This window comes from Solanum pennellii, chromosome 4, assembly GCF_001406875.1.
Source record: "Solanum pennellii chromosome 4, SPENNV200".
NCBI lineage: Eukaryota > Viridiplantae > Streptophyta > Magnoliopsida > Solanales > Solanaceae > Solanum > Solanum pennellii.
The window spans coordinates 49827586-49840141 of record NC_028640.1 but is presented as its reverse complement, the minus strand read 5'-3'; the positions used below and the strand labels follow the sequence as shown (position 1 = coordinate 49840141).

The window sequence follows — 12556 nt, the reverse complement described above, 5'->3', positions numbered from 1 at the left end:
ATTACATGCTGAATTAGGTACTAGGCTGGATCTTAGTACTGCATATCACCCTCAGACCGATGGTCAGCCTGAGCGAACGATTCAGGTGTTGGAGGATATGCTTCGTGCATGTGTGATAGAATTTGGTGGTCATTGGGATAAATTCTTACCCTTAGCAGAGTTTTCATACAACAATAGCTATCACTCAAGTATTGATATGGCTCCATTTGAGGCACTGTATGGGAGGAGATGTAGGTCTCCCATTGGCTGGTTTGATGCATTTGAGGTAAGACCTTGGGGTACCGATCTCTTGAGGGAATCGTTAGATAAGGTAAAATTCATCCAGGATAAGCTTCTAGCAGCTCAGAGCAGGCAGAAGGAATATGCAGATCGAAAGGTTAGGGACTTGAATTTTATGGAGGGTGAACAAGTCTTGCTGAAGGTTTCACCCATGATAGGGGTGATGCAGTTTGGTCAGCGAGGTAAACTTAGTCCGATGTATATTGGACCATTTGAAGTTTTGAAGCGCGTGGGGGAGGTGGCTTATGAATTGACATTGCCTCCAGGACTCTCAGGAGTGCACCCGGTATTTCATGTGTCTATGCTGAAAAAGTACCATGGGGATGGAAACTACATCATTCGTTGGGATTCAGTCCTTCTTGATGAGATTTTGTCTTATGAGGAGGAGCCGGTTGCTATTCTAGATAGAGAAGTCCGCAAGTTGAGATCAAAGGAGATTGCATCTATCAAGGTTCAGTGGAAGAATCGGCCAGTCGAAGAGTCTACTTGGGAGAATGAGGCGGATATGCAAGAAAGATATCCACACCTTTTCATAGATTCAGGTACTCTTTCTCGCCCTTGCTTTTCTTCCTGTGATAGTTCGGGGACGAACGATGGGTAAATTGGTATCTATTGTAACGACCGGTTTAGTCGATTCGAGCAGTAAGATTATTTTGATAAAAACTGACTGGGTCGACGGACCNTCCTGTGATCGTTCGGGGACGAAGGATGGGTAAATTGGTATCTATTGTAACGACCTGTTTAGTAGGTTCGAGCAGTAAAATTACATTGATAAAAACTGACTGGGTCGACGGACCACGCGACGGACCGTCATGGTCACGACGGCCCGTGATGGATTCCGTCGTCCCATACTTGTGAATTTTCTTCTGCTACTTTTCTCATTAGCCTCGACGACAAGTAGGACGAACCGTCATAGGCACGACGGACCGTCGAGGGCCTTCGTTCCAAAACACTTAAACTCTAATATCTGGGTACTGAAAATCGACTCTCTGAACTTCGCGACGGAACTGCAGGACGGACCGTCGTAGGCACGACGGACCGTCACAAACTTCTTTACTGAATTTGACTCTCTGAACTTTGTGACGGACCTGCAGGACGGACCGTCATAGATACAACGGACCGTCACAGGTTGCGTAACCCCAACTGGATCGGAATTCTGCTAAAAGTTTTAAAGGGTGTTTTGGACTATTCTTGACAAACTTTATGAAATTAGTAGGGTAAGTTTAATAATTTATTTACTTGGGGGTTAAAGGAGATAACTTTAAGACAAATAATGGGTTACGTTTATCATAATGAATTATATGATAATTAGGGTAAAAGAAAAAGAATCTGGAAAAGAAAAAGAAAAAAGACAGAGAGGGAGAACGAGCGAGAGAGGAAGAACGAAGAGGAAAGCAAAGGCATTGGGGAGATAGCTTGCTTGATCACGATTCTTCGGTGGAGGTAGGTTATGGTTTATGCTATGTGATAGTAAACTCTTAATAGCGATTGATATGTATTGGGTGGTATTGTAAAGTCTTCTATATACTTGATTGTGTGTTTGTATATTGTGATCGTATAATTGTGGTGATTATAATGATGAGACTGTTGAATCTTTAATCTTAAATCCTCTCTATTAAGATGACGCTTGACGTAAAGAAAGCTTGATGAACTGAAATAATGAAATAAATGGATCGGAGTGTCAATTCCGACACGTAGCATTAAGGTAGGAATAATGGATCGGAGTGTCACGTTCCGACACGTAGGAATAATGGATCGGAGTGTCACGTTCCGACACGTAGCATTAATGGATCGGAGTGTCACGTTCTGACACGATAAGAATAAAGAGAAGTAATCTTGAATTAACTTAATATACTCGAACTCAAAGAATCTAGTTCCCAAATGAGTATGGTGTGGAGGCTTGAGTCCTCATAGGTGTGCTTGATGTTGTTGCTAATGGTTCTTGTACTTGTTGATTGTCACCTATTAAGTATTGTGGTTGATTTTACATTATTATTCCGTATATATATTGCTTTCTATTTTGAGTTGGCCGATGATACCTACTCAGTACTTGTTCCTTGTACTGACCCCTACTTTTATGTTCTTCTTGTTGTTTTGTGGAGTGCAGCAAGTGCACTAGTGACTTCGACTCGTTCGCAACTCTAGCCAGTCTTCAGCACGTCAGATTTCAGGGTGAGCTATTATTCCTAGCTCGGGCTGGATTCTCTTCTTCGCGTCTTGATGTCTTTGAAGTTCGGACATGGACCATCGTTTTACTTATTTTAGTTCTTAATTACTCTTAGACTTAGAAATTTGAGGATAGATGTTCTTGATGTGATGACTTCCAGATTTTGGGGATGATAAGTATTATATTTTAGAAATTTATTTAATTGATTTCGTAATGAGTTTTGGATCTTCCGCATTTTATTTACTATTCAAAATTAATATACTGGTAAACGTTGGGTTTAGATTGTTGGTTCGCTCACCTAGTAAGATAAGTGTGGGTGCCACTCGCGGCTCGTTTTGGGTCGTGACAATTTGAGTATCTTGTGAATTTGATAAAGGCAAATCACATTGAGGTGATGAATTCTAAGAATAGGGAGGACGGCCAACAACCAAAGGTAATGTATTGTGTATGTGTATTTTCGTTGTGTGTTATAATTTTCATAGGTCATTATGTTACAAATTCATTTAATGAAGGATATGGGCGGCAAGTCTACACCGCACATGGTTGAAGTTTCCGATGAAGAAGGCAATGATGGACACCAAGCAACCTCTCCGATACAAATGGAATTTGATGTTGACAATCAGGTTTACTTTACTTTATTAATTTTGTATATAAAATTATATAATTTTTCATTAACTTATTTTTCTTTAAAAAATAAAGACTGAAGATACATTGAAGAATCATCAAGTAATGAAGGACGTTTCAGAACTTCAATCCCCAAATTCAAATAGCCATTATACTGATGAAACATGTGAACACAGTAAGGTAATTATAGTAGAGTAATTTCATTATTAGTATTCATCCAATTTTCAATGATACATGAAAATGTGCCAGTATGATACGTTTAAGTTTGCTGTTATCTGTCCTTGATACATTAACAATCATTTTGTGTATAATTATTTGTTGTTTAAGGTATCATAAATTGATCAGTACATTTTTTATTCAGGATGCTCCATCAGCACAAATGCCTCATCATTTATTTGAAGGAACAATGAACGAAGATACATCGATAATTTATTCTTCATGTATCATATCAATATCATATGTCTAACAAACTATTTTTATTTATCAGTGTAAACCATATAGGATTCTACACCATCTGGTTCAATATCTCCAGATACACGAGAAGCCATGAATACACTTATTACTGATCTAGGAAGTCTGCCTATTCATGCAAATCAACAGGAGTTAACCGAAAATCAAAGTTTGCTTTCGGACAGTCAATTACCAATTGATATTCCAATCACAAATATTGTTGTCCGAAGCGAAATAAATTCTCCTCATGCACGTATCCGGATGCCTTCGAGAAACTGCAAATCCCCTTATTTAACTTCATTTGGGTCAAGTGAAAAAGGAAAAACGATCATGACTGATGTAATTCGTCCAAATTTTCCATTTCAATGATGTGAGATCACAAACCAAACCCCTTCATATCTGATTGATGAGTTTATTGAGTGGGTTACTACAGGGCTTCTTAAAGCTCATTCAAAAAAGTAAGTTTTATATAATTGTACTGAATCTGTTCAATTTTCAAATTGCAGCTATTGTTACACTTTTGAATAACATCTTTCATTACGCTTAATGCTATAGGAAACCATCAGAAGATAAATACAAATCAAGAGCATCTTCATTGGGTTTTGAAATGATGGATTATGTTGTTGCATTTTCGACAAATAAGAATTGGTTTTATGCCATGTCTCAGCCTAAAAACTGTTGGACTGATCAGGTAATTCTATATATAAATGCTTTTATAATAATGTATATGATACATTGAGTAAATATGTTATATATACATATCAAAATCATATATCACTTTCAGTGTCTAGTATTTTATTTTCATTAAATGTTTTTCAAATGTATAATTATTTTTATATTTTTTTTGTAGCACATCGATGTTATTTTTTACTATCTTCGTAAAAAATCAAAACTTCGAAGCATGGATCAATATAGATACACAACGGTCAAATGTTTGTTCAGCGCACATATCGACAATACCCATGATAGGTATTATAACAATGAGGCTGATGATGATATTAGTACCCAAGAACACCTTGATCGTGCAAGAGCTGTATCAGTACATGAGAGGTCAATAATCAACGTCATGAAAGGTTTTTCAATACCAGCTGGATTACCATGGCATCTGGTGGACGATGTTTATATTCTGATTAATTATGATGGAAATTTTCATTGGGTGTTAGCTGTTGTTGAATTGAATAAGAGGTTGATACGCGTGTATGACTCTTCTTTGGGCACAAGGAAACGTGTATATTCTGAGGAGATAAAAAAATTGTCAAGGATGCTACCTTCTTACCTCATTGACAGTGGTTTCTTCGAAAACACTGAGCGGACAAACTGGTCAGTTCTTGATGCATACAAGGACAAACAAACGGGTGTACCTTTAGAGTCACATATTCCTTTCAACATTGAATATGCTGAAGGTATCATGCAACAAGAAGACGATAGCCTGTAAGTATTTAAATTCTGGTCTACAATATATGTGTAAGCTATTTTACAAATTTATATTATGTATTTTGTTGTAGGGACTGCGGGTTATACGTTGCTACATTTGCAGAGTTTTTGAGTAACCAACTTATTATACCACCTGATACTGATGGCCATCTTGCAAATTACCTACGCAATAGATATGCAGCATTGTTATGAAGATACGGCAGCGACAAGGTCAATGGTGGATACATAAGTGAGAATGACAATCCACCAAAGCCTAAGGGTCAATTCACAACACCAACTGAAGATGATATTGTTGACATAGATTAGTAATTAGCAGGGATAGGATGAACAAATTTTTATGTTGTTTTGTGTCGAAGAAAATTATCTTTTGTGTTTTTCTAAAAGCTTATTGGTATTACAATAGTTTGTTAGTTATTAACATTATGTTTTTCAAGTTATTGTTTTAGACACAGTTGTTGCTTTATAACGTTAAGGTACAAAATTTTTATTGTTTCAGTTTAAGTATTTTTGACAGTTAATTTACAAAATGAAGTATATGACACTTAAGTTCTAATGTGTATGATACATTATTGTTTGAGTTTTAAGTTTTTTCACTTACAAAATGATGTTTATGATACATAAGTTATAATATATACATATACAAATATTGCAGTTATATATTAGCAACTTGAATCATATGAATGTATATGATACATCATATACATAAACAAACTAATCACATATTACTATTACAGTGAAAAGCACCACTGTTGAATATAATATATCAAAATTATAGTTCATAAGGCAGTATACACGAAACATGTAACATCATTTCAATCATATGAATGTATATGATACATAATATACATAAACAAACTCATCTGGAATTACTGTTATATTGAAACCCAACACTGTTGAATATAATATATCAAAATTATAACTCATAATGATGTATAAACGAAACATATAATAAACAATTGAACAAGTCAATTAGTTGTACACTTGAATAACTCATAAGGCAGTATACACGAAACATATAACATCTTTTCAATAATATGCATGTATATGATACATCACATACATAAACAAACTCATCTGGAATTACTGTTACATTGAAACGCACCACTGTTGAATCTATTTATTTATAAAATTTGGAGTTCAAGTTTGGCACAAAATTTCCAGCAAAGTCATATATTTGAACATCAAATTAAGTTGTGTAACCAATACACTTTATTTAGTCCAAATTCTAAAGAAAAAAATAGATATAAGTACCATGAACACTAATGTCCTACTTTAAAACATTATTTCAATTCTCTTTCGGGAAGAAAGTACAAGTTCTCCTGTTATGTCCTTCTTGTTCACACTGCCCACAAGAATTATTGTTCACTGTTATTTTCTCATCCGCATTTTTCTTTCTTCGCTTTCTTGGTCGTCCAACCAACCTTCTATACCTAGGTGGCCGAACAATTTCATCTAAAACATATTCTGGAACGTTCCAATCCTCCTTATCTGGCATTGGAACCATTACAACCTCGTACGTTTTTTCTAATGCATACGGCTTGTAGTAATCAGAGCAATATGGGTGCAAATTTATAACATTCTTGTGCTTCAAAACTGCAATTGCGTGTGTTCAAGGTATCTCATCATGTTGAAACCTCCCACATGTGCAAGTTTTCCTCTCAAGGCATACAATGTATCTTTTTCCGGCTTCATGAACTGTGAAAATATATTTAGATGATGGAACAACCTAAAAATTTAAGAAGTTAGTGATACATTACGTAGTATACAATTTATATATCATTTTCAAAACAACAGTTACCATTGAAAATCAGTTTGTTTCTGATACATAAAACAGAAGTTCAGGGAAATGGATAAATACCTCCATCTTTGAACTTTTAGATGCGTTTACAATTAATATCTCCTCAAATCTTCGGCCCAATGTGTCCTTTGTATATGACGCTATTTCTCTATTTTTATAGTTCCAACTACCAAATAGAAGTCTAGCTTCCTCCTAGAAGTCTATTATAGTTAACTTACGTGCATCGACAAGGCATCCATTGATACACTCAGCGATGTTCGAAGTCATCATTCTACCTCTGTTTATGGTTGAATGAACTCTTGACCACTTCTCATAACCAACATCTTCAAGGTAATCCTTTACACTGTGATCAACATTCACAACCTTAGCCATAAATTTATCAAAATCTTCCTTTCTGTATGCTTTTGCCATTGAGTAAAATATATCACTTAGTGTGTTTTTACTCCTTTTGAAGCTTGAACATACATTCTTCCAAAGATGCCATATGCATGCACAATGAGGTACATTTGGGTACACAATGCTTACACTCTTTATGATACTTTCATTTCTATCTGATACAATACACATGTTTTCACGCTCACCAAATGCATTTTTTGAACTGTTCGAAGAACCGTGTCCATGAACAGTCATTTTCAGTGTCTACAACACCATATGCCAATGGCAATATGCATCCTAATTACAAAGAAGCACACATTTAACTTCATGATACACAATGTTTACACTAAGATATATTAATATAAATATAAAACAAGTTTTACATTACATCAGAATTATAACACTCATACCTGCACCATTGAGTGTGCTTGCTGATACAAAAGTACTCTTGTAAGCCCCGCCAAGATGTGCAGCGTCCACTACAACTACAGGCCTGCAGTAGTGGAACCCTCTTATCAACGGTCTTAGGGCTATGAACAGATACATGAATTTATTATCTTCCGTATTTTGCATCCTTATATATGAATTTGGATACACTTTATTTAGCATCCATATGTATCTCGGCATCTGTTTATATCCTTCTGATGGCTTACCCTTGAGCATTTCTAGTGCACGTTCTCTAGCACGTCATGCTTGTTGGTACGGTATCTCAACCCCATACAATTCTCTAATATCTTCAATTACATCTCGAGGTGTATGGATTCGTTTATGATTTACTAAATTAAGGGCAGTCACACCACTAATAAATCCAATTGTTGCTTGTACTTTTGTTAGTATCCTATCCCTCATCGGACATGTATGTTCACTATTGAAAATCTCATTTTGAATACATCAGATTTTTGTCTGCAAGATGATTTTAAGGTCCATCCACATTGGTCGCTGAAGCAAACCAACACATAGTTGTCCAAATTTTTTTATTGGTTTAATTCATATAAGAAAAGCAATGTTATAATTATCACAATAAAATATATACTACTTATACTTATGTATCAGATACAATATAAATAAAAATGTACTAGAGAAAAACAATCAAATCATAGAGAAAGCATTCAAATACCTTTTCTTATCCGATCTTTTCACTCGAAAATTGAAGTTGTTCTTTATTTTATATTTAGCCATTACAGCAACGAGTGTTCCTTTGTCCTTATACAACTGCCAGTCTTCACTTCAGTACTATTGGAATCAGTTATGTAATTCGTAGCATTTAATTCTGGAATATAATCAACGTCACAAATTCTCGACTCAACCAGAGCAAGAGCTTCAGTATCTCGTTCGGTACCTTCCACGCATACGACTTCACCTGATGAACAATCAAAATTACGTATCTCCCCAACAATTTTATCAGTTGTATCAATACAAAGTGGATACATGTCGATTCCAGATGCATTCTTTTTAACTTCAAAATAAAGTTTCACACCCATGTCGTTCTTCATTTTCAATGGACATGAGCTTCCCTCAACAATGTATCGGATTTCAATATCCTTTGTAACAGTGTCGATCTCAAGCTCTGATAAAATCAACGTTTTCAGATTCACAAATGAAATGGAATGGCCAACAACAATTCCATCAACTTTGTAACCTTCATAATTAACATCGCTTACCCAAATTCCAGAATGCAGCAGCAGAATTGAGATATTCATCTTCAGACCTGTTTTTTTTATTTCTTAGAATGCAGATCAACTTTTACAGGAATAATTTTGATTTAGGAAGCTACTCTGATTTAAAATTTGAATTACTAATCAGTTACGCAAGCTGTAGAGTATTAATTACGTGATTTCAATTAATAATAACAAAAATCACGTTAAATCTTCCTAATTAACCGCAACAGATGTCAACTACGATGTATCACAAGTTATGTATCCCGTGCTCTCTGGATGTATCCCGGTAACTTGAGTTTTAAGGATTTTTCGTAATTTCAATTCTAAAAGGGATAAAAGGTTGTTTTGTATTTATAATAAGTGGTTCCTATAATTTATACTTTTTTCTTTCTGCTTTCACTTTTGGGCCGTGACCCTTTTGCACAGAATTCCGCAAGGGGACCCAGATGAGCTTTGGCCCCATTTCTCATTAAATTTGGTATACACTTAATGTATACTGCTGTATAAAATGCATATTCGGCATGTTTTGAAACTTCCTGAACCTTTACCGTATCTAATTTTATGTGCTGTATTTCCCAATCTGCACTTCCAAATATTTGGACCTGTATACTATATTTATTACTATATATCGCTGTATAAATCGTGTATATTGGTGTATACAACTAGTGTATCGACCTGTTCTTCGACTTTTGGGGGCTGACAAATATTTTTCAGCAGTATATTTTTACTTCTCTCAACCTTCATTTTGAATTTAGCCCCCCTATGCATGTTTTGACCTGTATATTGGTGTATAAAACGGGTATAACAGCCCGTTTCTAAGCTTCTGGAGACCTGTAATTTAATTTCCAGTGATTTATTTGCTGTTTTCGACCTGTACACCAGTTTAGAGGGTGATGGACGGCTCGGATATGGTAGTGTGATCTTTTACGGCTCGACGAGAGGATGCAAACGGATGAAGTAAAGTCCATAAAGACCCGAAAGGAATTTTTACATGCAATAAAATAGATGGGTTAGCATATGAGATAATATAGAACGAAAGCAAATTTTACTAAAAAAAATCTACTAAAGGGGATACCAATAGACAAGAATGCAAACCAAGTAAAACAAAAATAGCACCAACAAAACCTTAAAGAAAACAAGAAAAGGAACTTTGCAGTAGCATGCGGAGAAAATGCATACACTGCCAAATATATCATATACATGGATGCACACAATTAATGACCAACAGAAGGGCTTAAGAAATGTCAAGGTAGATGCTATGAACATGGCAACTAAACGATCTACATACAAAGTAAAAAAAAATAAGATAGTAAAATCTAACGGTATTTAATCCAATCCATCTAGTGAAGCTACAACATCTTAAACATAAGAAAACTGTCGAAGAACAAATAATTAATGGGGTGATAATGACATTCGATCTATGATGTAAAGAAGACAGGTCTTATAAAATACTCGATTGACAAATACCGACTAAGAAAAACAGAGATTCCTACATATTAGGCTAAGTAAATGGATAGATCGTACCCAAACTTCAAAACTAAATAGAGAGTCACAAATAGGTTCAAAGGACTAGCAATCAGACAAAAGAAAGAACAAGAGGAGCAGTTCAGAGCTTGACGAAGTCAACAAGACTTCTATCTGTACGAAAATAAGTAGAAAATATAACCCCAAAACAAAGGAAAAACACCAATGACAGAGTAAAAGCAGATCAAAATTTCCTTCCAACTTTTAGCATTTTGCACAACTTATAACCTCTAAGCAAGAGACGACCAACACCTTAAGAAATAAGTGATACGAGCGGGAGTGGTGTTTACCTTTTTAAGCGCAGCGATTCCGGAACAAACACGAGCAGGGAAAGAAGTGACTTCACTACGAGACTCAGAATACAAACAAACGGACGGAAATTCGCAAAGCCAAAATCCAACCCTCGAACTGAACTAGGAAAGCTTTATAGATACATTCTTGTCTATATTTTTTTAAAATGTTGTGAGTATTTTTCTCGCAGAGAGAGTTTTTTCCAGCCAAAACAAGAATCTGACCCCAAAAAATCAAAGAAAAAGAAAATCTCCCCCTCAACAGTGAGCGAAAAGCAATATATATATAGGAATGGATTAGGTTTTTTTCGACTGGTGGAGAGCGGAGGAAATCTCAAAAAAGGCTGGGGTAAAATTGAGATTCCATGTCCCATTTCGAAATTGAAAAAACCCAAAGAGATAATGTTGAGGCTGAATAGTATGAGCTTGTACAATTGTTCAACCGGAAAAAAAAATTGGGACGTCCGATTTGAGGAGAAGGACGAGGAGAAAGGAGATTTCGACACCTGGGACATTCGAGTACATTTTTGTACGAGAGGATAAGGGAGAGGGGGATAGGACGCGCCAGGCTGCTATATTGTTTCACTTTACGCGTGAAGAAGAAGATGATACAGTAGTCGGGTCAGGGCAGTTGGGTTGGGTATGCTGAGAGGTGGGCTTGGGAAAGGGCTAGAAATTGGAAAACATTGGGTGGTAAGAAAGATGTTGGGTCGGCTGGGGTAGGGAATTGCAGAATGGACTGGAAACAGGCTGATTTGGCTGAAAGGAAACAAGTAACAAAAGCCCAAAAATCAATTTGTTCAAAAGGATTAAATTATTCGTTAACTAAATAAAGTGAATTACTACTAATTAATTAAACAAGCTTCTTAATCTTAATGAAATAAATAATTGGGGTGAAAATCCAATTATTTCAATCGTTTGAGAATTAGGAAGCTCATGAATTAATTTTATCGGGGGGAGGGTTAAAATTGAATGTGAACATATACTTCTTGCAATCTTAAATTATTATAAATTAGTGTCATTCGTCGAGAGTAAGGAACACATTAAATATTAAATTATGAATTCTTTACCACTTAAAAATAAATGTTTTCTTAATTGATATTAATACTTGAATTTCAAAATTAAAATACTTTATTACCTTATCTAAATTAAATTTTTTTATTATTATCGATAGATTATTGATTAAACAAAAAAAACTATAAAAATAATTGTAAATTATTTTCATTTTAAATTTTGTTAAAAGTCAAAATAGTTATAAAAACTTAAATTTTATAAATATAAAATTGATCTAAAGTTTGTACTCACTCCCTTTCAGTTATATAATTTTAATTTAACTTAACATGAAGATTTTTTAAAAGAAAAAAACACTTTTAAAACCCGTGGTCTAAAACAAACCATATATGTTTATATGACTATAAATCATCTTACTAAGAATAAAATAAATATTTTAAAGTCAAAATGTTATTTAAATATATTATACATCATTCTTTTGAAACTGACTACAAAGAAAAATATGTTACATAAATTATTTTAAAGTAAAATTTTCATAGTGTAAAGAGTTAATTACATTATATCCCTATTTTTTACAAATTATAAAATTTTCTTAGAATTAAATAATTTCAGATAAATCAACACACATGCGCATACATTGATCGTGATACATTGCTATTGAGGAAACTTGCAGACACATAGCTCACGGATGGATTCGAGAGGGGAGGGGTGTATTTGAGAGAGAATATGTATGTATACGAGAGGAGAGAGATGTATTCAAGAGAAGATAGGGATGTATTCAAGATGGGATAAAGATGTATTAAAGAAAGGATAGGAATATATCCGAGAGGAGATACTGATGTGTCAAGATAGGAGTGTATCTGAGAGGAGATTTTTGTAATTTTTTTTAAATAGTAGAATTTTTTTAGAAAACTATAATAAAATAAGATATTAATTTGGATAATTT

At 34.7% G+C, this 12556-nt stretch overlaps 1 long non-coding RNA gene and 1 pseudogene across 7 annotated transcripts; one reads left to right on the top strand and one right to left on the bottom strand.

The window, feature by feature from the left end:
* The window catches only part of LOC107016736, a 10708-nt pseudogene extending 6495 nt beyond the window's left edge, over positions 1-4213 (top strand).
* A 1895-nt stretch (positions 4214-6108) lies between these two features.
* LOC114076959 lies at positions 6109-11187 on the bottom strand. 7 transcript variants are annotated; one of them, XR_003578039.1, is made up of 3 exons: positions 7538-11187; positions 6813-7424; positions 6109-6680 (listed from the first exon to the last, which is right to left on the bottom strand). It is a non-coding gene; the product is annotated as an uncharacterized LOC114076959 (long non-coding RNA). The 7 variants fall into 7 exon arrangements; XR_003578041.1 differs by having other exon boundaries at positions 6109-7424; positions 7538-8066; positions 8245-11186; XR_003578040.1 differs by having other exon boundaries at positions 6109-7424; positions 7538-7620; positions 8245-11185.
* Between the last annotated feature and the right edge of the window lie 1369 nt (positions 11188-12556).